General features: G+C 43.3%; 1 pseudogene across 1 annotated transcript in view; it reads right to left on the bottom strand.

The window, feature by feature from the left end:
- LOC310824147 (cytochrome P450 3A19-like) overlaps nt 1-24027 on the bottom strand; it is a 64685-nt pseudogene extending 40658 nt beyond the window's left edge. Inside the window, exon 1 of the transcript in view lies at nt 24015-24027. The product of the transcript in view is annotated as a cytochrome P450 3A19-like (transcript). The remainder of the gene's footprint in view (nt 1-24014) is intronic.
- Nucleotides 24028-25969: the final 1942 nt, after the last annotated feature.

The following is a 25969-nucleotide window of genomic DNA, read 5'->3' as shown; positions in this document are numbered from 1 at the left end:
CATCGAAATGACACTTAGATCTTAGGTGCAGATATCACGTCTTCCCAAATGGTCTTTAGGAGATTAAGTGCTACGTGGGCGAAAGTGCAAATATAGGCCTGCCTATATAAATAGATAATAACAATTTTAAGATAAAAAGAAAATGATGGGGACATGTAATAAATTAGTAATACGCATAGTGATAAGACAATTAGAGATAACAGGTCGTAAAACCCCCATAATAAAGTGGCCATGCGTAAGTGTTGTGATATATTAACAAACATTTTAGAAAAAGGTAGACGGTAATAAGTGCTGATGTCCTACAATTCGAGAAAATCACACACTATATATACATACATATGTAAACCACACACAGAGACACAAATAAATATGAAAGTGATGAAGTATAATACATGCTGTAGTATAATAAATACAAATATATATATATATATATATATTATATATACAATCAACAAACACTTTATTAGGAACACCTGTACACATTCTCATGGTGGAGGTGGTGTAATGGTGTGGGGAATGTTTATTTGGCACTCTTTGGGCCTGTTAATACCAATCAATCATATTGCTTGAATGCCACAGCCTATTTGAGTATTGTTGCTGACCATGTGCATGCCTTCATGGCCACAATTTACCCATCTTCTAATGGCTACTTCCAGCATGATAATGCACCATGTCGCAAAGCAAAAGTCGTCTCAAACTGGTTTCAGAAACATAACAATGAGTTCTGTGTTCTTCAGTGGCCTTCCCAGCCACCAGATCTGAATCAAATAGAACACCTTTGGGATGTGGTAGAACGGGAGATTCACAGCTTGAAAGTGCACCTGAAAAATCTACAGCAATCGCGTGATGCAATCATGTCATCATGGACCAGAATGTCAAAGAAATGTTATAAACATCTTGTGGAATCAATGCCACAAAGAATTGAGGCTGTTTTCAGAGCAAAGGGAGGCCCTACCGAGTATAGTATAGTGTTCCTAATAACGTGCTCAGTGAGTGTGTATATACAGTGCGGGAAAATAAGTATTCAACACATCAACAAATGTTTAATTCAACATATTTCCATTGCAGCCATTCACATGAAATTTAGATCAGACATAGGTATTAACTCAGTAAAACTACTCAGCTAAAGAATTTGTAACACCAATCTATAAAAAAAAGTTGTGCAATTCTCCAGGGGAAGGAGAAGGACTGGAGAGGAGGGGGAGCCCAACGGGCCTGCCGAGCCAGAGAAGAGCCACTCCAACAGCAGCACGCTGTCCGGCTGGCGGGACAACATCATCTTCATCAACGAGGTCTTCCACCAGGTGCAACTGACCCTGTATCCCTTGCTGCAGTGTTGACAGGAGGCTGCTGCTGAGGTTCCTCCACTGCTGCACTGCCTCACACATCCAGCAGGGGGCAGCAGCAGAGTAGCTCAGGGCTCTGCAGCACAGGCTGGATTTTTCCTGCTCCTCCTTTGTGGACCTGTCAGCATAGGAGCAGAGGGACACAGCACAGAGCTCATCCCACTTAGACACAGTCCGTCTGGGGTAAGGACAGACACACTGATCTCTGATGAGGAGGAGGGAGGAGGATTTCTCATTGTACAATGTACGCTCCCTCCTCTGTCTCCCCTCAGCTCCAGCAAAGCCCTCCTCCTGCAGCTCCTGTACCTGGTCCCTGTGGGAGGTGAGGCGTGCTGTGTCCCTCTGCAGTGCCCTTGGTGGAGAGCTGGACCTCAGTGAGACTACAAACCAAAGTTATACATAGTTAGTGTATAGCTGGTATATGATTCCAATTCTCAGAATGAGCCATGAATCAGGAAATTTGGTGTTTCACATAATTAGCAATGTTTTTTTAAATTGTTTTTTAATGACTGCCATGGGAGTGGCTGTGGACAAAATCTGCGATGGCCCTATATCCAATTACATTTCTGAAGTCCCTCTCTATCAGAAGAGGTTTTATGCTCTCACCTTTAAACCCAGATGAACATGTATTTTAATCTGAACTGTCCTAGACTATTAAATATAACTTGAAATGGTGACTGACTACTGCTTGAGTTTGTTTTGTGTGAATCTGTAATGACACCAACTCTCATTACAGACCATTATTGACCAATAAGACACTTTACTGAATTTCTATTTCTATCTCTCCACTGGACGAAAATCATTCCTATGGGATTTCCCATAGAGTGAAATAAGGCAGATTTCTTGACAGATTTCATGTTGACAGACATCAATAGCAGACTCCAAAGTCACTAGGTCTCAACTACCCAGCTTAAGCATATTGAACAACACTCATTGGATTTGTGTTCTAATGGCCTACTCTATGTTACCTAGTGATAGGTTTGGGAATTGTTATCTGGGTTTCGTTCTTCCTGGTACATCATCTAGGACTACCTTCTGACTATGTACAACACTCACACACACACACATGCTAGATATTCTGCCTGATGGGAGGGCAGGACAGTGATGTCAGGTTTGTGTGGTCATTTGATTGTTGTTGTTGTAATGGCTTAATTACACCTTATTTGGCTCTGTTCTAACCTACCACTCTAGTCTTACACACACGTTGCTGGGGAAATGGCACAAGAAAGACGCAATCCTAGCAACGACAATTGTCAGTAGCACTAATTATTCTGTAATACTGATGCATGACATGTATTTTCAACACTTTTAAAAAATACGTCACTGTAATGTATTGGCATTATTACAACTTTGTGTTTCCAATGTATTAATAAGGGCTTTCCCTATTGGCTGTGTAAGAGTCCTTAGCTGTTGTGCACATGCGCTGTACTCTGTCTTAAAATTGATCAGTAAACGAGCATCCACGTAATGTTCGGTCTCCGTTATTGAAACCGTGAATATATATAACTCTAAATATATTACAATTTGGCGACGAGGATGGGATATCTAATGAAAGATGATCCCAGTGACGAGAGACAACTTTGCAGCAAGTAGAACGCAATAAACGAACTTTGTAGCTCGAAAGAAAGAGGCTAGCAAACGGAAGCTAAGTAGCTAAAGGCTACTAGTTTCCAAATCGGTGCGTTAGCTGAATACAAAGAAGGACAGGAAGATTTCGAATCTTACTTGGAAAGACTGGAACAGTGGATGATCGCAAACGAGGTGGACACTGACAAAAAGGTCAGCGTGTTTCTGTCGGTAATCGGAGCGGATGCCTACAGACTTTTAAAGAATTGAGTCAGTCCTGAAAAACCTAGCACACAAACCTACGAGGAGCTAAGCGAGTCGCTCAGTGAGCATTACAAGTCGAAACCGCTTGTCATCGCGGAACGTTTCCGTTTTCCAAAAAAAAAATCAACAAGACGGTGAGTCTGTCTGATAACATAGTAGCTTTGAAGCAACTTTCAACTCATTGTGAGTTTGGTGCACATCTTAATGATGCACTCCGTGACCGTTTTGTTAGTGGGTTAAAAGCTGAGGCTGTGCAGAGGAAACTTTTATCGCAACCAAGACTAACATTCAAGACTAAGACTATTAAGTAATAAACAAAGTCAAAAGGCAAAAGGCCTGATTAGACAACTTGATGACGAAATGTAGTTCTTGAATGTTATTGGTGTATGTAGACAGGAATCAGAAACACGTTGAATAGAAGGCGTTAACCTGTGTGAAATCTATAAAGACAGGTGACTGAGGAGATAACGGGGTCGGCTACATGTTCTGCGGGAATAAAGTCTTTGAATGAATCAACAGCTCTGGTTAACGGTATTTTATTTCAAAGTATTATAACTTAAAATCTACGACATTAGCATTAGCAAGGAAGGCCTGAAAAATGCCTTCGTGTTTTTCAGGATTGGCTGTGCGTGGACTGGGGCAGCCGTTTCTACGACAGGTTGTTGTTGTTTTCTTTTTTGCAGGGCTCCCGTTGGGAGGACAGCGAGAGCGACTTCGAAGCGGGTATGTGACGTTTAATTACATTTTACAGTAGTAGACACAGTCAACAAATGTATCTGGGTAATGGCATGACTATTTGTCAGTTAGTAGCAATGGTAGCATTGTTAGCTTTAGCTTGAACTAGCTAGCTTGCTAGTCACCTACATGCATTTTGGACTTGTGCTGTGTTGTTTCACAACAAATATTGAGTGGTTCAGAGAGAGTCTAACTATTGTTATTGCTCATACTTATTCTTCTTTTTCTTATCATTATTATTCCAATTCTTCCGATTTTTGGTATGCTACTCCTCCTACAGCGTTCAAGCTATTTAGACTGATCAAACTTTAAAACGTGCGGAGAGGTATTTTAAAGTCATGATATTTATTCCGATTCCGAACCCTAGCACATATTCCTGACCAATCAGCGGGTAATGCCGCCATTAGCCTTCCTTCTCCACATACCCACTAGTAATCTGCCACTGGCTCATTCTGGCTAAGATATATATCGATTAGAGGTATGCCTCCTGGTGCCCCAGGAGCCCCTAATCTCAGTACCAGTGGTCCAGAACAGTTTCTTTGCCTATCTTGTTTTATCCTGCGCCTCTCATTGGATACTTCTTCTTCTGTCTCAAACATGTTAGGGGGAAGTACTACCTTACGGGTCGCATTGGTATATTGCTTGGTTATAAGCTACTTTTGGCCTAGGTTGTTCCATATTCCAAGGTACAATACGCCACGTGACGTGACAGTCCCCTTTAAATTTCCCCAGGTTTGCGGTGCCATATGTTGTGTTAAGTGGTTTGTCGAAGCATTCAAACTTTTGCTTCCAATCAATTGAATCCGGGGATCTCCCTCTTTTTCTCATCTATTCTCACATCTATTTTTCTGCATTGGTCTCTAAAAGTTTGATCATAAAACGGATGGTATCTGGTGTTGCTTAAGATACCCAAACATTCGGCTGGACAATATGGTCGTTTTGATTCTTCTATGGGACAGGACTTTTTATATAACTGTGCACATGCCTGGTATGTGTGTGGGTTAGGTACAACTCGTAGTTTTTTAAGTGGTGATGGACTACACATGAGTAACATCCTTCTGTTACTGACTGGGCTGTAAACTCTCCCCATTTATACCAATAATTTTGCTTTGCCTGTTCCCATAATGTATTTACCTTATATTCTCTGTCCCTATCTCTTTTGGTTTCAACCTGTGTTTGCTTCACTTCCTGACTCAATTCTCTAGGCAGGGCCTGTTCTATTTGGGACAGCATATAGATTAGTATTATTACTTTATATATCACTAGTCACTTCCCCAGGATCCCCCAGGCTCTACTGTCCTTCCCGTTCGGCTGGGGGCTGGATTTCCGGCCCCTGTTCAGCCTCTGTACCTGTTCCTTCATTTCCTCTGTGCTCCTGTACGATCTTACCCGTTCCTTCGTCTTCTTCTCTGGTTTGCTTTTTCTTCTTGCCTCGGGACCCTGGTGCAGTGGTTCAAGTGGTACCAGGTTAGACTCCCTCGGACTTGTATTGCAGTGGGGGTGGCTCGCACTACCTCGTACGGTCCCTCTCTCCTTGGCTCGTTCCACTTCCTCCGGAAGACTTTGATGTACACCTGGTCTCCTGGAGTTATCGGATTGGGCAGGGGTGGCTCCGGCTCCGGCTGCTAGTCTTTTTCCTGTGAATATATAACTTTATGTATCTCAGTTAGTTGTTTCATGTACTGCTTTAGTTCCATCTGGAGTTGTTCCAGTGGTGGTCCTTAGTAAGGTATATATTATAAGGCACATATCTTATTCAGCTTTGTTTTGAGGGTACCATTTATTCTTTCTACCATTCCTTGTGATTGTGGATGGTAGACACAACTCAATCTTTGCTTTATCCTTAACTGCTGTATGACTTGTTTCACAGTTTTCTGAATAAATGCTGCACCATTATCTGAGCTAATCTCATTAGGTATTCCAAATCTGGGTATTACTTCTCTTGTTAGAAATGTAACCACTGTTCCTGCCCCTAATTCTGCCGATGGCGTTGCTTCTACCCATCTGCTAAATCTATCTATGACAACAAGCATGTATCTTTTCCATTGACCTTTTTTATCCTGTCTACATAGTCCATTACCAAATGTTTAAATGGTTCGTCTGGAACCGGTATGTGTCCTAAGGGTGTTTTGATTCCTTTCTCACATTGTTTTGTGCGCATACTGTGCATTCTGCCAATGCATTTTCTACCATTGCCTGTAAATAGGGTGACCAATACCCTTGGAGTTTTATCTTTCTCAAAACTTCCCTCCTTGCGCAATGGTCAAAACCATACGCATCAGCGATCAAAATCCCCAGTAGCACCGTAGGTGCCACTATCGTACCCTCATGCAATCTCCACAATCCTGTAGAGTCTCTTTTTGCCCCCCTTTGGAGCCACATGGATTGCTCATACGGCCCTGCAATCTGTTGCATGCGTATTATATCCTCTAGCTGCGTTATTGGTTCTATTAATACCATTGGGGCCAACACGGCCACCTCACACTTCGAGGCTCGCTTTGCCGCTTCATCAGCAGCATTATTGCCCTGAATAATGTAATCATTGCCTTTCTGGTGCGCCTGACATTTGATGATCGCTAACCGTTTTGGTTTCATCATAGTCGACATCAATTCCTTAATTTGCTCACAATGCTGTATGGGTGACCCATCACTTTGCAAAAAGCCTCTCTGTTTCCATACTGCCCCAAACAGATGACAGACTCCATGCGCATACGCTGAGTCATTAAAAATGTTCACTGATTTGCCTTCCCCCATTTTACAGGCTTCTGTCAGTGCCCTTAGTTCTGCCAACTGGGCAGAACACGGTTGTGGACAGCTGAATGTCTGCCCTATTTGTTTGACTATGCCGTACCCTGCATGATTTCCTAAATGATCTCGATAACATGAACCATCTACAAAATATGTCTCTTCTGCATATAGTAAGGGTGTTGATTCTAAATCTGGTCTTAACCTGGTGAATGTTAGCGAGTGTGCTATACAATCATGTTCTTCCCCTTCATCTGCCAGTGGTATTAACTCAGCTGGATTTACTGTGCTACATCTCTTGATAGTGATGTCTGGGTATGTTAATAACGACAAATATGACAGGTTCCTAGCTTGTGTTAGAACAAACCTTCCCTGTTCTAACAGTTCCACTGTCTTGTGATGTGTGTGTATATTGTTATTGGGTAGCCCGTTGTGATTGACGAGGCCTTCTCATAGGCATAGTGCATAGCTGCATTTCTTTTTTCAACATTTCAAATGCCATTGTAGCTTCTGTTGTCCATATTAAAGGGGCTCTTAAGTTCTGCTGACCCGCTGTTTTCATCAGCACCCTCAGAGCTGCTGTTTTTATCGCATTGTCCTCTATCCAATCTCCGCTGAATCCTGTCATTCCCAAGAATGTCATCATTTGGCCCACATTTACTGGTTTTGGTGTTTTACTTATGCCTTCTAATTGTCCTGGTGATATTGCTTTTGACCCATGCGCTATAGTTCTTCCCAGATAGTCAACCTGAGGTAAGCAATACTGCAATTTAGTTTTTGACACTTTGTGTCCCCCCTTTGCCAATTTTTGGAGAACTCTTATGGAGTCCTCATGACATTGTTCCAATCAAATCTTCCACGTATTGGATTACTGTGCTGTTTATCTCCAGGTCTTCTAGATCTGCTTTTAGCACCTGGTTGAACACATGAGGCGAATGTTTGAACCCTTGAGGTATTCTAGTGTATGTGTATTGTTGTCCTCTGTAGGTGAATGCAAACAAGTACCAACTTTCTTCTGCTAACGGTACACTGAAAAAAGCTGAGCATAAATCTATCACTGTCTAGTATTTGGCTGTCGGAGGAACATTTGTTAACAGTGTATGAGGATTTGGTACTTCTGCTGGCCAATCCTGCACCACCTCATTTACTGCTCTTAAGTCATGCACCAATCTCCATTTTGACTTATCTGCTTTTAGAATTGGAAGAAGGGGGGTATTGCACGGGCTGTTTATTCTTTCTAAAACTCCCGCTGCTATCAAACCCTCTATTGTTTTGCTTATTCCTTCCTCAGCTTCAGGTTTCATAGGATATTGGGCTTTTCTTGGTAATACACTGCCCTGTTTTGTTCTCATAATTATAGGGCTTGCTGATTTTACTAAGCCCACGTCAGTGTCATGTTTTGACCAGAGACTTTCTGGAATCTGTTTTTCCATGTCATCGCTCAATTGATTATCTGATTTTTCTTTCATCTGAACTTGTTGTTTAACCAATATGGCTACTTCCTGTGGTATACCATTCATAGGCGTGGCACATATTATTTTTATGAATTCCTTGTCTGCAGAATGTTTTACCAATGGGTTACTTGTTTTTTTCCAGTCACTTTTTAATGCGGTTCTCATCATTGGTCCCAAGTCTCTTGCTCTATACCCTTTATTTACCATTAATGACACATGAGGAGCAGCATTAGGTATATTATAAAATTTTTGTACAAATTCTGATTCATCTATTTTCATAGCTGCTCCCTGTTTTCCCACTATGATGTATTGTGACATTAATGGGACAACCACATTTTTAGTTTGTTCTTGGTAGGAGTCGCAATTTGAGTCAAACTGCATTGTGCAGTGGTAGTCAAATCGTGGTTTTCGTGCATCTGGCAATTGGGCTTCAATACATTTTCTCCATTTTAACCAAGTTTGCTCTATTTCATGGTTTATTTCCTCTAACCAGTAAACATTTGCGCTTGCATTTATTGGTATTTCTTGTGTCTTTATTGCCGTATTATCTACATATACACCTTCTGGGGAACACCATATTTTCATCCCCAGCATGCATAATGCATCCCTCCCCAAGAGATTCACCGGTGTCTGGTCAGAGATCAGTATGGGCAGGGTTGTGGGCTCTGTCTCCTATCTTCAGACTTACTGGAGTTGCCATTGGAATTAACTGCGCTTGTCCCGAGAATCCTACTGTTTTAACAATTTTAAAATCTAAAGGTCTATTTCTCTCTCTCTTTTCTCCTGTCTCTTTTTTGAATTAACTCAAGGTTTGTGTTTTTTTTTACCAGTGTTCCCATTTCCTTACACACTGCAACATCAAATGTCCCTTCCTTAGGCCACTTAGTATAATTCTTACTGGTTCGTTTTTCCCATTTTTCTGACATCTCTCTTATTTGGTTATTCAAAAGAGGGTTTTTATTCTCTAATATTTCTACTGGAGTTACTATGGTAATCCCTTTCTCCATTTTCCCTTTTGTCTTTCCTTTTGCAGTAATTGTTTTTAGGGTTATTGTAAAATGTCTTCATTTTCACTCTTTTCTGCAATTTGTCAAAAGAGAACAATATTGTATTATTGGTTATCTAGGATATCACTGTGAGATTAAAGAAATATGTTAGGAAGCAGCTTTGGAATCAGCTTGAGATATCCTAATCACAATTGGTGTCTTATACCCTGGGAATCAAACGTAGGTATAACCAACAACTGTGTGTATTTGCATGTATGTATGTGTGCTTGAGAGTGTATTTGTATGTGTGAGAATGTAAGAATGAGTGGGTGTCTATATTTGTATGATTATGTGTGAGTGTGTAAGATGTGTGAGTGTGTGATGTGTGTATGAGTGTATATGGAACCCTAGAATGTGAAATGAATCAGTCTGAGCCTAAACATGAAACTCTTCAATTAAGAATCACTTTTACTCAGCATATACTAATACAGTAAAATGTTTTCGAAAATGTTTTAAAAGGTCAACTGTTTGTACCATGCTGCTGGTAAGATAAAGAAGTTACGGAACGGGTCGCGGAAGGTAGATTGGAAGGTTTGGGGATGGAAATCTGAGGTGACAATTAGACGGTCACAACAAGAAAAAGGCGGAGCAGCTAACGATGAAAGAGGAAGGGGGAAGGGGGAGCCAGGGAAGGTAAAGCAAGTTGAATCAAGAAGGTAGACACAAAGTTGAATCAGGAAAGTAACCGCAAGTTAGGTAGGCTAGGGTCTTCTAACCAGTGTCCTATAGTTTTATTGTCTGAGCAGGTTGATGTGGATTTCGACCGCCTCTCTGTCGCCGACTGCAGCTGAAGGACATCATTCCTGTGGAGATGCAGAGGCTGACCAAGTATCCTCTACTGCTTGAGAGCATAGCCAAGTACACACGTACCATAGACTACTACGATTTCACAACGACTACAATACATGTATGTTCCTGTGGTGAGGTTCTCCTACAAGCCCCCTATGTGTTTTTCGCCTCACCTGCACACTTTTTAAACCTTGTCTTTTTAAAACTGCTTTCTCTTTCACCTCCCTTTTTTGCACCTCCGCCCCCTTTACCTAACACCCCCCAACCCACCCCCTCCAGCTCAAAACACTTGCTCACTTTCTGGTGTAGTGCACTTATCGGCCCACATTAACAATGAGATGATGAGTTGATGGATGACTGGTTGACGTTTGGTTGTTGTTTTTGACCCCTAGAGGAGATGGAGGAGAGGGACAAGGTGAAGAGGACAGGAGACTGCTGCAGGAAAATACTCAACTATGTTAACCAGGCCGTCAAAGAGGCAGAGAACAAACAGGTAACCAGGACCGTGTGAATAGACGCCATTGATTAGACCCAACATTGGTGGTCACATGCCGATGAGGGGTGTGCCGATCTCATATTACTTGTTTCCGTAAATTAGGACTTGATACTGGTAATCGGATAACACTTGTGATCGGACAACCAGGACTGTGATTTAAATGCTTAAAATGAAGGAGCAGGTCGTTTAGAATGCCACTGAGCTGCACAAGTTGGTCAGAATGCATATTAGCAAGCACCTGTCATTATTTTTGTGGTATGTTCAATGTTTTGGTTAGTAATATAATGATTCATGATTTACCACAGGACAACATGTGTGATTGTTCAGTGCTCATAAGTGTGTGTGTGTGTGTGCACGTTCCTATCCTTACAGGGACTAGAGGACTACCAGAGACGGTTAGACCTGTCCTTACTGAAGCAGAGTGAGAACCCCATGATCTCATAGTTCAAGGTGAGGAGGCGCTCCACTACTCTCCCATTCACTTCTAATCAGAAAGTTTCCCTTTAAGGTTCCTGTTTGATTATTTTGAATTTCTGTAAGTTATTCCCTTGCGTCTGTTATCCGTAGCCTTGTATTCTTGTTTGGCATTGTTACGTTCCCACTCCTACATGTGCGTTTCCTTGTTGTGTTTTGTGTTTCCTTCTGTTTTTCCCTTGACCTGTCACTCTACATTCAGGTGTCCGTCAGCAATTGGCCATTCGTCCCAATCAGTCATCACCATTCCTGACCAATCAGAGGGCTGTCTGTGTCATTTAAAAGCTCCGCTGGCCTTCCCCTCGGGAGTCGACCCAGTTGTACCGTAGCTTATGTTTGCTGTCGATTCGCTGTTGCTTAGTTGTTCGAAACCTCCGACGTACTTATTTACATTTAGTTTTCTTTTGGTATACTTGCGTCATTGTTTACGTATAGTTTATTATTTCTCAATATTTGTCTGTCTGTTAAATGTACGCCATAGGGGTAAGGTGAATAGGTAAGAGACCCATGGGTTTACATTTCCAACACGTAGGCTCATCTCTGTTACAATTCACCAGGTTAGGAGTGGGTGCCGCCCCATGTATGTTCTAGTCTAGTGTAGCATAGCACTTTAGCATAGCCCTGGTAGTATAGATTACTATTGCACTAGTTTAGGACATCACCTTTTGTTTATGATTTCTTTGCTTTGGCACCGCTCATAGTTCCCTTTTCTCCTTGGCGTGTGTCTTGTGTTGTGTTTTCCCAGAGGAAATAAATAATTGTATATAGTTTACACTGTGGTTTGTGCCTGTTTAATTCCTGCAATAAGTCCGTGGCACTACCTTTTTGTTGCGACTCCTCTACCGCCCCTAGACGTAGACGAGTTGTCATCTGGAGTCGTAACAGGCATTATGATTGTTTTCTACTCTGTAAAAGCCAAAAATGTTCAGAAAAAGAAAAGAAGAAACTGAAGTTTTGATGATGATTTGATGATTCACATTCTCCTGTCGAATATGGATCTCACCAAGAGGAAGATGGTGCATGAGGGACCTCTCTCCTGGAAGGTCAACAAAGACAAGACAATCGGTACGTTGACATGAATGAAATGTGTTTTAGCGCAGAGAGAAAATACTGCATTTGAATTAATTCATTGTACTGTACACAGATTTTTACATTTGACAATGTTTTAAAGTTGTGAACGCCTCTCTGAAGGTATGAGCTTTAATTCTGACTTCTGAAAGAACATAGATTCCACCAACAACTTTGTGTCCCTTAGAAAAAGAAGTCACTTCCTCTCTGGGTCTGCAAGCCCCGCCCACAGGGTCCAATCCATTCCAAAATCAGAGGAGGAGGAAGAGTTGCCATTGCCAGATAGGGGAGAGGAGGAAGATTTGAAGGAGGTGGTGGTGGAGGAGGAGGAGGTGGAAGAAGGAGCCTTCCTAGAGGGAGAGCTGGTAGACAGACTACCCTTCTTCCAGGAGAGGTCACACCAGGGCATCGCCGTCAACCACCAGGAACCTGACGCAGAGGAGGCCCTGAGGACCTGTGAGTTCACTGCCCTGGCCTACCCCAGTCGACTAACAAAGCACGGTGCTATACTGTACCATAACCATGTCTTACAGTCAAACTCTTCATGTACGGTCTACTACTCTACATCTATGCTTTTGTTCTGTCAAGAACCTGTGAATTCTTTTTTTTCTTTTTTTTTCTTCGATTCTGGGTCCGCTATGGGAGGTGTCTATTTAATTGGTGGAAAGCCGCGGCACCTGTTTTTGGAGAGAATCCGAGTTAGACGGGGAAGTGGAACAGCTTTTTGACCACAAACAATCACCACAAGCTACTGCAAACTAACAAAAGTTATTGTCACAAATTGAAAGAAACAATTCGGGATCAATATATTTTGTTTATGGCATTGAAGAGCCACAGAGAATATTTTTGTTGAACGTTAATGCATAATAAATGCTATTTTGGTTTGAATTCTAACTTTTGATCTCCGCTTTTTTCTCTATCTTGGATTGTGTGTTATTAACCCCGCTCCAGCTTCGACAGTGGCTATTTGAAAGGAGTGTTTTTGTTATTTCGTTATGTTGTTAAAAGAAGCCACAATAGAAATTGTAACACTCCAATCTAGAAATCAAGTTATGTGCAATTCTCAGGAAGGAGAAGGACTGGGGAGGAGGGGGAGCCCAACAGGCCTGCCGAGACAGAGAAGAGCCATTCCAACAGCAGCACGCTGTCCAACTGGCGGGACAACATCATCTTCGTCAACAAGGTCTTCCACCAGATACAGATGTGCAGAAGTACCATGGGCTCGGTGTTGTTATTGTTTAATATTGTCTAAAAGTATGAAGAGTAATGTTTTTACACGATAAGGACCCGGACCAGATTAAACAAATGAAACGAACCTACAAACCTAGTATTTTCACTGTAGCAAGATATGATAGAAATACATATACATACTGTAATAATGTTTGTTCGTACGGAGGCAGACGCAGTATGGTAGTGAGGGAATGTAGCTCCCGTTTATTAGCACAGTGGTCAATTTGGCTTTTCAGCCCGTTTCAAAGTTCAGCGACTTTCCAGTCGTCTCTCTCTCTCGGAACCTGCTCCTTCGTTCCCAGCCCACCTCCTGAAAAAGCAGAGGCACACACATCTTAAGCATCTAGTCAACGAGGCTTCATTTGCAACAGGTGTGCAACGGAGCCTCGCCGACACAACCCTGGCCACGGTCCTGTAGCTCCCTCTACAGGCCGAACGCTGCATGTCCCCCCACACATACATAGTGTAATGCTTATTTGATTTCCTCCACTTGCTTTTGAATGGAGTGTTGATCTGAATGACCCGATGAGATGAGTTGCATTGGACTGCCCTCTAGTGGACGGACAGTATCACTCCATCGAAGACACATTCTTAGAAATTTGACTCGAACACACTCATTCTCAGGATGAAAATAGAGATTGTGTGTGTGCAGTCAGGAGAAGGAGAGGGACAATCTCCTGGAATTATATTATATAATTATAATTCTATAATAATGATAATTATGATGTATTATCTTAATATATTATAATACATAACACATATTCTCGTAAATCTCCTGATGTCTTTATCTTCCCCCTGCAGTCCTTCCTGTTGCTGTCCTGCGAGGCGTCAACCTCGGGCCTCTGTAGCAGCCATCTCTATCCCTTTAACAACCATGTGCACCCTTCAGCTACACAGTCACATCTCCATACACGCTGATGATGTCATCTCACCTTTCCTCCTTTCATCAACAGGTGACGCCAGTGTGAAGGAAAAATCGAAAACTCCCTGGTAACACAAAGCCAGACTACAACATAAGGTGACAGATTGGAATTTTGAAGGCCACAAACCGACACTGATATTGGGGGATTGTAACCTGAACAAAATTCCTCCTTTCACCAACCCCAACATATAAATTGACAGTTACCCTGGGGCCTGCTTCTACCATTTCACCAATGTTTTGGAAAAGGGTGGACTGTGTGTGCCGCTGCCAAAAAATGGACACGAGAGGGAAGTCAAGAAGAATTTGTTGGAGCGCTATTGAACCATCAGGGTGTGAATGCTTTAGGAGAAGAAGTGCTACGTGGGCGAAAGTGCAAAGTAAGGTGTTGATTTTAAAATCATAGCAGGCCTGCCTATATAAATAGATAATAACAATTACAAGATAAAAAGAAAATGCTGGGGCCATGTAATAAATTAGTAATAAGAATAATGATAAGACAATTATAGATGACAGGACGTATAACCCCCATAATAATGTGGCCATGTGTAAGTGCTTCAGTTTTCTTCAGTGGCCTTCCCAGTCACTGGATCTGAATCCAATAGAACACCTTTGGGAAGTGGTAGAACGGGAGATTCACAGCTTGAAAGTGCACCTGAAAAATCTATAGGTATTGCGTGATGCAATCATGTCATCATGGACCAGAATCTCAAAGGAATGTTTCAAACATCTTGTGGAATCAATGCCACGAAGAATTGAGGCTGTTTTAAGAGCAAAGGGAGGCCCTACCCAGTATTAATAGTGTTCCTAATGAAGAGCCCAGTGAGTGTATATGTGTTTGTTAATGGCGGCAGCTAATGGGGATCGATCCTAAAGATAGTGAGAAAGAAAGGAAGACAGGAGTGCTGGATCAGAGACCTTGAGTGGATGAGTGCTGAGACCTGTCCTGCTCAACACCTTCAGACAGGCCATGAGTGAATGACAACTACTACATAGTAGTAAATGATGCATCTGCATGTAGAAGATTATTTTCAAATACATCAAAGTAATTCTTCACATTGAGAGAGAGTCTGTCGAGGGAGAACCCTTCAACTTTAACAATAGATATTAATATGATTTATTTAAACTGTTGGGCCCCTTCATTGATCGCAGATCTGAAATGATGATATGCTGCCCTCTTGTAGACAGACAAGATTACTTGAAGTACACATATTTTAGTGTATGTGAAACCAACCTATTCACTTCCTAAAAGGCTGCAGTCACAGTGCAGATCAGCATTACCACACACAGACAGACTTCTATGAGAAACTCCTACCCTAACCCTCACCCTATGACTGAAAGGAGAGATGGAATTGAGATGGTTAACAGGTGTGCTTCTCCTAGGACTATTGACTACCCCAAATGTGTAGGACGTGGCATAAAATGATCTTTACCTGTGTATTGTTGCATCATACAACATCTGTAGCTATATGTCGCTATTTCTTTGTTAGGTCATCTCTGTGATGTATGGCAAGGCAATGTGTGGATGTGAAACCATATCATTGATTATTGTTTCTCTTTCTCAGTTTCACTCTTTCTAAATCAATAAACCTGAAGTCAGACTGACATTCTGTCTCCAGACTCTTGGGAGGTGTTTAGAGGTGTTCAGCTATGTATGAGGACAGAGCAGGTGTCTATAAGTATTAACAGATGTTTGTTTCTTTGTCGCCACAGCCTACCTGAGTATTGCTGCTGACCATGTCCATCCCTTTATGACCACAGTGTACCCATCTTCTGATGGCTACTTCCAGCAGGATGTGGTGGAACGGGGGATTCACATCATGGAGATGCAGCCTACAAATCTGCAGCAACTGCGTGATGCCATCATGTCAATATGGACCAAAGTCTCTGAGGAATGTTTTCCAGCACCTTGGTGAATCTATGCCACAAAGAATGAAGGCAGTTCTGAAGGCAAAAGGGGGTCCAACCCGGTACTAGCAAGGTGTACCTAATAAAGTGGCCGGTGAGTGTATGTGTGCTCTACAAACATTCTAAACCATAACTCGTCTTACTGAATGAATACTTTATTCAGGTTTGGCCATTCAAAATAAATCTGGCTTCAGCCCCGCAGCCACGCTGGTGACTTGGTTTTTTACCTTTTGAATTCTCCTGACTGTTAATACACAGTTCATTTCAGCAAATTACCATTGCCCAGCTGTGGATAGACATCTGAGGAAGGAACATAAAGGGAGAGGTCCTGCTCAATGTAAATCAATCAACCAACCTATCAAATGAATCTACAATCTAAACTGTTGAATCTATCAAAACAGTTTTCCGTTAGCCCACTTTTGCATTGTGTTCGCTGTCTACTCTGCCAAGTGTGGCTGTTGGGTATTGAACTCGGGTCTGTTTACCCTTGGAAAAGATGGGAAAACTGTAGATAGATACAGAGGTAAGAAAGTGAACCAGATGAACAAAAAAGAAACACTAGAATTGTAACTCAAAATGATCAAAAAATCTCAAGTAAGTTTGATGGCACTTCTCTCCTGTTCACTAATTACCTTTTCACTGTGACTAAAGCTTTGTTCCCTTGTTTTCTCCACTCCCGTTATTACTTTCACCTGATCCTCCCCTTCACAGTATATTAAACAAAATGTCTCATTTCTATTTTTGGCATCTGTCCATTATTCTTCATCAGTCTGGGGAATCTCTTACTTTTCATCATACAATATTTTGGTTGTTTTCTGGGTCTTTTAAAGCCATAATTATCATTATCAAAGCAATCATTATTGTATGTTTTTTTTATTTTGGTTCAAGACTATGCATCTGTAACCTTTGATAAGCCTTCATCACTTTGTTACAGTACTTGGTTTTGTAATGGCAAAAAATATTTGTACTATTTTGTTTTAGTTTTATATTAAATGTATTGACCTTTCTGTGACCCAATGTACTTTGTTATTTTTAATTATGTGACTGAGGAAGAACCAAAACCGACTGCTCCTTCTCTTGTATCAAAGATGTTATGTGACCTTGGAACACTCCTAACTGCAGGCTGAGGTTTGAGATAGTGGCTCACAACGCCTACGCTTCTTTCCCAGCTTCTTGGTCAGCAAACAGGTGCAAGATATGTTTACCCCTAGACCTATGACGTATGAGCATTGGAGTTAAGGATGGTCTTCTCCTCAGCCACAGCATCAGTATCTCAATCCACACTGTTGGTGAAGGAATGCTGATCCAGCTGACCAACGTTGTATAATACTTTCTATATGCATTAAAACTCTCAACTGAGACCAAACATCGTTTATTGTTGTTCACTGAAAGATTTCCATAACAATCTGAGGTTACTTTTGATTGACGTTGGCATGAAATATAATGTGGGAAACATTGATTTCCGTTGATGGCAGTGAATGACAATGTCGGCCAGCGATGGCTGTAGCAAAGTAAAGAAGGCTTATTATAGGTTGCAGTCACTCCTGGCCCACACCACGACTAGACTATTTCCATTATTAGACCAAGATGAACGAAAGTTCATCCAAATGTTGTCATTCTCTTTAATAGCTGCCTTATACTCCACAGACAGTTTTTCCTCTCCATGTTTTTGTTTTCTTTCGCTAGTATCTTCTTCATCTGCCCATGTTTCATCAGTGTGGAGATCCGCTTTCTTCTCCTCATCCCCCTTTTGATATTTTTTCAGGTCACCTGTTTGGACACTTTCACTGTCATGACTATGATGCTGGCTGGAAATCGAGTGCAGATGCTTCAAGAAAATGGAAAAACAGACAAAGTGGTACTGTTGAACAAAAAAACAACTATTTTATCAGAAAAAAGTCTGATCATATTTATACTTTTTTTTTCAAAGATATCTTATCTTCATCTTTCCTCTTCGCAACAATGTTACTGTGCTAACTGCTAAACTCTGACCTTCTAGAATATCACAGAGCTGGCTTGGATTAGAAGAAGTTTATTTTTCCAGTACGAAGGTACTTTGTTTATGGTGTCAGGTGCATAAAGGCATTTTTTTTTTTATTCCTCTGGGAACCTTGTCATTTTTCGCCTCAAACAGCGGAGCTCCACCCAACCCACACCCTTGTGCCGCCAGTCAGCGAAAACATTTTTTTTAGATTAGATTCAACTTTATTGTCATTGTGCAGAGTACAAGTACAGAGACAACGAAATGCAGTTAGCGTCTAACCAGAAGTGCAAAATAGCAGAAAGTGCAATGAACAGTATATACAGGTAGTGCAATATATGAGCAGTAAGTAGTACAGTATAACATAAGTAGTGCAGTGTAAGCAGTATATGAGTAAGCAGAATAAATAAGTTACAGTATGAACAGTGTAGCAGCATATGAGCTGTATAGGTAATGCAGTATATATGTATTAACAGTAACATAAGGTAGATAGCAGAATAAATATAAATATGGAATGCCATATGAACAGTATAAACAGGTATGCACAGTATGTACAGATATGTGCAGTGTACTAACAGTAGTATTAAGAAAATATGAACAGTATGGACATATGTACAGAAGAGCAGTGGTATTGAGTAAGAGCAGGGGAGGGGAGTAATAGTGCAATTGTCCGGGGGGGGGGTGCAGGGGTTGCAGGGGTTGGTAGGTTGTCACGTAGGTGCAGTGTTCGAGTTCAGTAGGTACACTACTTTACGTTCCACAAACAGTCTACGTTCCAAGGTAAAGTCCGATCGTTTCCATTGAAATGGTTTTGGGTTCTTTGTTTTGTTAGGAATACTAGGATATTTCATTTTTATTTCGTTTTTATTCGTCTAGGAACGTTGTCTTTTTTCACATCAAACAGTGGACCTCTACCGCGTATTCTCTTTGATCGTGTTAGAGCGGGCGCTGTTTTGAATAATTCCAAAGCCCGCGCTCATGCGTCCGCTACGTTCCAAGGTAAAGTCCGATCGTTTCCATTGAAATGGTTTTGGGTTCCTTGTTTTGTGAGGAACTCATTTTTATTAATTTTTCCTCTGGGAACCCTGTCTTTTTTCGCCTCAAACAGTGGACCTCTCCCGCGTATTTTCTTTGATCGTGTTCTCCAAATGTTACGTACAGTGGGGGAAATAATTATTTGATCCCCTGCTGATTTTGTTAGTTTGCCCGATTACAAAGAAATGAGCGGTCTATAATTTTTATGGTACTTTTATTTTAACAAATAGACACAGAATATAAAAAAAAAAAGTCCAGAAAAACATATTATATAAAGTTATAAATTAATTTGCATTTGATCGAAGGAAATAAGTATTTGATCCCCAAGCAAAACATGACTTAGTACTTGGTGGAGAAACCCTTGTTGGCAAGCACAGAAGTCAGACGTTTCTTGTAGTTGGTCACCAGTTTTGCACACATATCAGGAGGGATTTTGGTCCACTCCTCTTTACAGATCCTCTCCAAATCCTGAAGGTTTCAAGGCTTTTGCTTGGCAACTCGAAGCTTCAGCTCCCTCCGCAAATTTTCTATAGGATTAAGGTCTGGAGACTAGCTAGGCCACTCCATGACCTTAGTGTGCTTCTTCTTGAGCCATTCCTTTGTTGTCTTGGACGTATGTTTTGGGTCATTGTCATGCTGGAAGACCCATCCACGACCCATCCTCAGTGCTCTGGCTGAGGGAAGGAGGTTCTTGTCCAAGATCTTACGGTACATGGCCCCGTCCATTGGCCCCTCAATGCAGTGAAGTCGTCCTGTACCCTTAGCAGAGAAACAACCCCAAAGCATAATGTTTCCACTTCTGTGTTTGACAGTGGGGATGGTGTTCTTGGGATTGTAGCATTCAGCATTTCTCTCCCTCCAAACACGAAGAGTCGAATTTATGCCAAAGAGTTCAATTTTGGTCTCATCTGACCACATCACCTTCTCCCAAGCCTTCTCTGAATCATTTAAGTGTTCATTGGCAAACTTCAGATGGGTCCACTGCTTCACATGTGCCTTCTTGAGCAGGGGGACCTTGCGGGCACTGCAGGATTTCAATCCGTTACGGTGTAGTGTGTTACCAATGGTTTTCTTGGTGACTGTGGTCCCAGCTGCCTTGAGATCATTACCAAGCTCCTCCCGCGTAGTTCTGGGCTGATCCTCACCTTTCTCATGATCATCCTTACCCCACGAGGCGAGATCTTGCATGGAGCTCCAGGCCGAGGGCGATTGATGGTTATTTTGTATTTCTTCCATTTTCTAATAATTGCACCAACAGTTGTCTCCTTCTCACCAAGCTTTTTGCTGATGGTCTTGTAGCCCATTCCAGCCTTGTGCAGGTCTACAACTCTTACCCTGATGTCCTTTGAATGTTCTTTGGTCTTGCCCATGGTGGTGGAGAGGTTGGAATGGAAGAGATTGATTCTATTGACAGGTGTCTTTTATACCCATAACAAGCAGAGATTAGGAGTACTTTCTTAAAGTGACAGGAGTAATCTGTGTGCCTCATGGGCATATAACCGGTCTGTATGAGCCAGAATTCTTGCTGGTTTGTAGGGGATCAAATTCAAATCAATTTATAACTTTATATAATGTGTTTTTTCTGGACTTCTTTGTTGATATTCTGTCTCTATTTGTTAAAATAAAAGTACCATAATCATACCATAAAGTACCATCAAATAATTATTTCCCCCACTGTATAGGCCTAATATCTAGACCGTTGATGGGCACACTTGTTACTTGTCGCTTTCAGAACCCTGGACTGGGCTCGGGCTGTATATTCATATAGTTCCGTTAATTAGCCTAGCCTACTTTCCGTGATTTAATGTGACTTTTGTAGTGTGTTATAGCCTCTGCACTGATGATATTTATTTCAAATTTAAAGAAATACAATTGATAAAACCTGATTAAACTTTCCTACAAGTTAACAATGTGCCGAATGCTTGTATTTTGATAAAACATGCAAGTTATTGAAGACACGTGTCTGTCTCATTTTTTTTACTTTGTTGCAGTATAGGCCACCTCAATGTAGCGTTCTGTGTCGCGCTGAAGCGTATGAAGTGTATTCAGTTATGGGGTTTACTGTACATACTTTTTCTCTGCACTGTTCCTGCTGCAGAGGATGCGTAAACGATTTTCCCATGTTGTTTTTTGGTTGTGGTCTGTGTTTATACATTTAGGCTATTAGTTGTATCCTACTTTTCAGTTTTACAAGTCAAATCTTATGACAGATGAGATGGCACTTCAACCGATAAAATGCAGGTACATTTTGATTACTGCTGCACTACGATACCCATAGATAGACCCAATACATTGGTAACTGCACTACTTATACAGCTCATATACTGCTTATACTGTTCATACTGCATTCTATATTTATTCTGCTTATAATGTTACTGTTAATACATATATTGCTTATACTGCACTACTTATACTGCTCATATACTGCTTATACTGCTCATATACTGCTTATACTGCACTACTTATACTGCTCATATATTGCTTATACTGCTCATATACTGCTTATACTGCACTACTTATACTGCTCATATACTGCTTATACTGCACTACTTATACTGCTCATATATTGCTTATACTGCTCTACCTGTATATATTGTTCACATTGCACTTTTCTGCTTTTTTGCACTTCTGGATAGACGCTAACTGCATTTCGTTATCTTTGTACTTGTACTCTGCACAATGACAATAAAGTTGAATCTAATCTAACACCTATTTATTGTCATGTTTTGATGGCATGTTGTTCATTCTCATGTTATGATTTAGTTTGTGATTATACACACGTTTTTAGCGTGATGATAGAGACCCACTACCAGACAAGTACAAAACATACACAAGTCACATGCAAATCCCTGCACTGCAGACGACAGACAACAACTGTCTCTGTACAACTAGTCCTGGACCTCCACTAATAGACAGATACAAAGAGAGCAGCATACAGTAGCAGCAGAGCCCAGAGGAGAGGCGAGGCAAGGCAAGTTTATTTATATAGCACATTTCATACACAGAGGCAATTCAAAGTGCTTTACGTAAAATAGATAAAAAGGAAAGAGCATGAAAAAAAAATTAGAATAAAAACGCATAAAAGACATAAAAAAAGAATAAAAGTCACAGTGCATTTTAGGGTCACAGTGCAATTATTAGCGCCAATTTAGTTTCAATTTAAGGCAAAAGTGAAGCCCTTTTTTTTTTTAAGCCCATTTTTGAAAGTAGCCAGTGTTGGGGCTTATCCTAGATCTATGTGTAACATAATAACTGAGAGACCTGCAGCAGGGCAGGTCCTCATCACTGGCTGTCTGCTTTGAGCTGGTTGTCGTTGGACTCCTGGCAGCGGGACAGCAGCTTGAGTTTGATGGGCCGTATGGGCATCAGAGTGTTCTGTAGGTCCATCTCAATGGGGATCTGGTGAGAGTTGACACACAGTTAAAGTATTGTAGCGAACGGCGGGGCAGAGCAGCTTGCCTTAAGCGGGTATCGAACTCGCAACCTTCCGCTTACAAACCGGCCGCGCTAGCCACAACACCAAGAGAGTTAACTCCCTTGGCGGAGCTGCTAACGGGCCTTACACAGGGTCGTTACAGTATGAAGGAACGAGTAAAACAGATGTCAGCGTTACACTATGAATGTTACCTAATACAGTGTCACTGTTACGTTCGGGTAGCATTGCACTATAAATTCAAATAAACTAAAACTCCTGGACAACGTCTCTTGGGTCGACATACATTAAAATGGCCCTATGAAGTCTCGAGGGAGTTTTGCAGAAATACAAATAGCTTTTTTTTTAAATCTCACACTTCCATCATTTAGTTACTAAATTTTAGTAGGTAGCCTATACTGAGGATGATTGGCGCCTAGTACTGAAAAATGCAATCTGGGAAATTAAATGGGGAGTACATACTCATGCAGTACGCAAGTACAGAATTGTAGTATGGGGGTTCAAACCCGGGTCTCCCATGTGGAAGACACAAACGCTACTATTAAGCCAAGAGGACATCCTCAAGGTCTGAGGGCGACACTTCAGTTTACATGTCTCAGGCAGGGCTACCTCATCACGCGAGTGTGATTCCAAAATCACCTCTGCTACATATAGAAACGCAACAAAGTCATAGGTACAAAATTATATTTACAATCATTGTATCATTATTTTGTCTCACCTCTGTCTCTTTGCAGACGGTGAAGTTGAACCTCTGTAGAATCTCCACCATCGCCAGTTTCATCAATACCAGAGCGAATCGCATCCGGATACAGTTCCGTGGGCCCAACCCGAACGGCATGTAGGTGTATGGGTCGATGCTCTCCTTGTTCTCCTTACTGAACCTACACACGGAGAGTTCAGAGGAGGAGGGGTTAAAGAACATATCAATTAAATCACAGTAATATGATGGTTATACATGGTTGAAGAAACCTGTTTGTGTTTGGTCGTCGCATTTAGGTTTGTTTTATGGTTGTTTGTGGAACACTGCTCTTATCGTTGCTGTTGTGATTGATATTGTGGTTGTGGTTAAGATGTGGCCCATTACCTCTCTGGTTTGAACTCCTCTGGGTCTTCCCACACATCGGGGTCACGGTGCAAGGTCCAGATGGGTAACATGACAACCATACCCTTGGGGATTGTGATGCCGCTGATCAGTGAACCGCAGAGACACCAGGGGGCCAAGCACCAGGAAGGTGAGCAGCAGAGACACCAGGGGGCCAAGCACCGGGAAACCAGTCCAGACCCCGCCATGGCAACTGGTACGGATTTCCAGGCGCTGATAGCGCAGCTCGTGGACCTCAATGTCAAGCAGCAAGCCCGCCATGAGGAGCTCGTCGCCGGCCTGCTGGCCAAGGGCCAGCACAAGTCCGCCACTCCGGCCCAATTCCTGGTCAAACAAACGGGGGACGACGACGTGGAGGCGTACCTCCAGATGTTCGAGAGGACAGCACAGAGGGAAGGCTGGGCCCCCGATCAATGGACAGGCCTGGTGGCGCCATTTCTGTCGGGCATGGCCCAAAGTTGCTATCAGGACCTCTGCGCGGGCGGGCTTGTGCCATACCCAACCTTGAAGACGGAGATCGTCAAGCGGCTCGGCCACACCCTTTTGACCCGGGCCCAACAGCTCCACGAGTGGACCTTCGACCCGGCCGCTTCCCCCCGGGCCCAGATGCACGAACTGACTCGGGTGGCCAACAAGTGGTTGGTTTCTGACCCCCCTTCCCTGGGGCCGGTGGAGAGGGTGGTCATGGACCGATATATGAGGGCGCTGCCCTACGAGGCCCGGAGGTATGCGTGCCAGAACAACCCCCAGAGCGCCGAGCAGCTGGTATCCCTGGTGGAAGGCTACCAGGCCGCCCAGGGCGTGATGAGGGTGGCCCGGACACCGAAAAGAATCCCGCCCCTGTTACCGACGAGTCGCCCGGAGGCGACGGCCGACCGGAGACGCTGTTTCTCCTGTGGTGAGGTGGGTCATCTGTCCTGGGCCTGCCCCCACGCCCAGGAGGCGTCCATGCCCTCGGCGAGCGACCCCGGACGTCCCTGCGGGCTTCTGACGGCCTGTTGGGCTCAGCCGACTGGAACACCCCCGATCACCCCGGTGCGCATCAATGGGCAGGACGCCACGGCGCTCCTGGACTCGGGTAGCGCGGTGACGCTCGCCCGGCCCCAGTACACCCAACGGCCCTACCTACCCGAAACCCTCGCCGTAACCTGCATCCATGGGGAGACCAGGCATTACCCCACTGCCCACGTCCGGCTCCAAACCACCCGGGGCGTCTTCCAGGGGACGGTCGGAGTCGTCCCGGAGCTGCCCGTGGAGGTGCTGATCGGGAGGGACACTCCCCTATTCCAGGAACTGTGGAGCCACATGACCCGAGAAGACCCGGCCCGGGGGGCCCACCGAGGGAAGAGAACCCCACGACCGCCCAAACTGTGCGCCGTGAACGAGGAGGGAACGGGAGACTCCACGGACCCCATCTCCGAGGGCGCCGGCAGCGCCGCCGCAGAACGGGCCTTCGCTGAGACCCAAGCCGTCGTCACGGACAGCGACTCACCCTCCCCTGACGATGGCGCCGACTTAATGGGGATGTTCCTGGAGGATTCCGACGCTGCCCCACTGCCCGCCCGCCTGAAGGGGAGGTTCGGGACAGCTCAGATGGAGGACCGCAACCTAGCCAGCGTGCTGCAGCAGGTGAGCGTGGTTGATGGGCAGCTGATGGACGGGGTAAGGGACTTGCCAAACCCACATTTTGCCATTAAGAACAGTCTAATGTATCGTATGAACATGACTAACGGGGCCAGACAGGAACAGCTAGTGGTGCCCAAAGCCTATATTCCCTCAGTTCTCCAGATGGCCCACACCCACCTCCTGGGAGCGCACCTGGGGGTAGCGAAAACCCTGGACCGGATTCAGGCACGGTTCTACTGGCCCGGAGTGAAGAAAGCGGTGGAGACTCACTGTCGGCAGTGCCCCGAGTGCCAAATGGTGGCGCCCCGTCCCCATGTACGAAGCCCCTTAATCCCCCTCCCTATTATCTCTGTTCCTTTAAGCCGCATTGCGATGGACCTGGTCGGGCCCCTCCCCAAGAGCAGCAGTGGGTACCAGTACATCTTGGTGATAGTGGACTACGCAACCCAGTACCCCGAGGCCATTCCCCTCCGCACCATGGCCACCAAGGGTATCGCCAAGGAGCTGGTGGTAATGTTCACGCAGGTCGGCATCCCCGACGAGATCTTAACTGACCAGGGCACCCCATTTATGTCAAATATTATGAAGGATGTGTGTCGACTCCTGCGCATAAAGCAAATTCGCACTTCAGTATACCACCCCCAAACAGACGGCTTAGTGGAAAGGTTCAATCAGACATTAAAACAGATGTTAAAAAAGGTGATGGAGTTGGATGGGAGGAATTGGGACCAGCTCCTCCCATTCCTGATGTT

The sequence above is a fragment of the Argentina silus genome (genome assembly GCF_951799395.1).
Source record: "Argentina silus genome assembly, chromosome: Y".
Classification (NCBI taxonomy): Eukaryota; Metazoa; Chordata; class Actinopteri; order Argentiniformes; family Argentinidae; genus Argentina; species Argentina silus.
The sequence above is the reverse complement of the archived record's forward strand: the minus strand, read 5'-3'. Positions and strand labels throughout refer to the sequence as shown.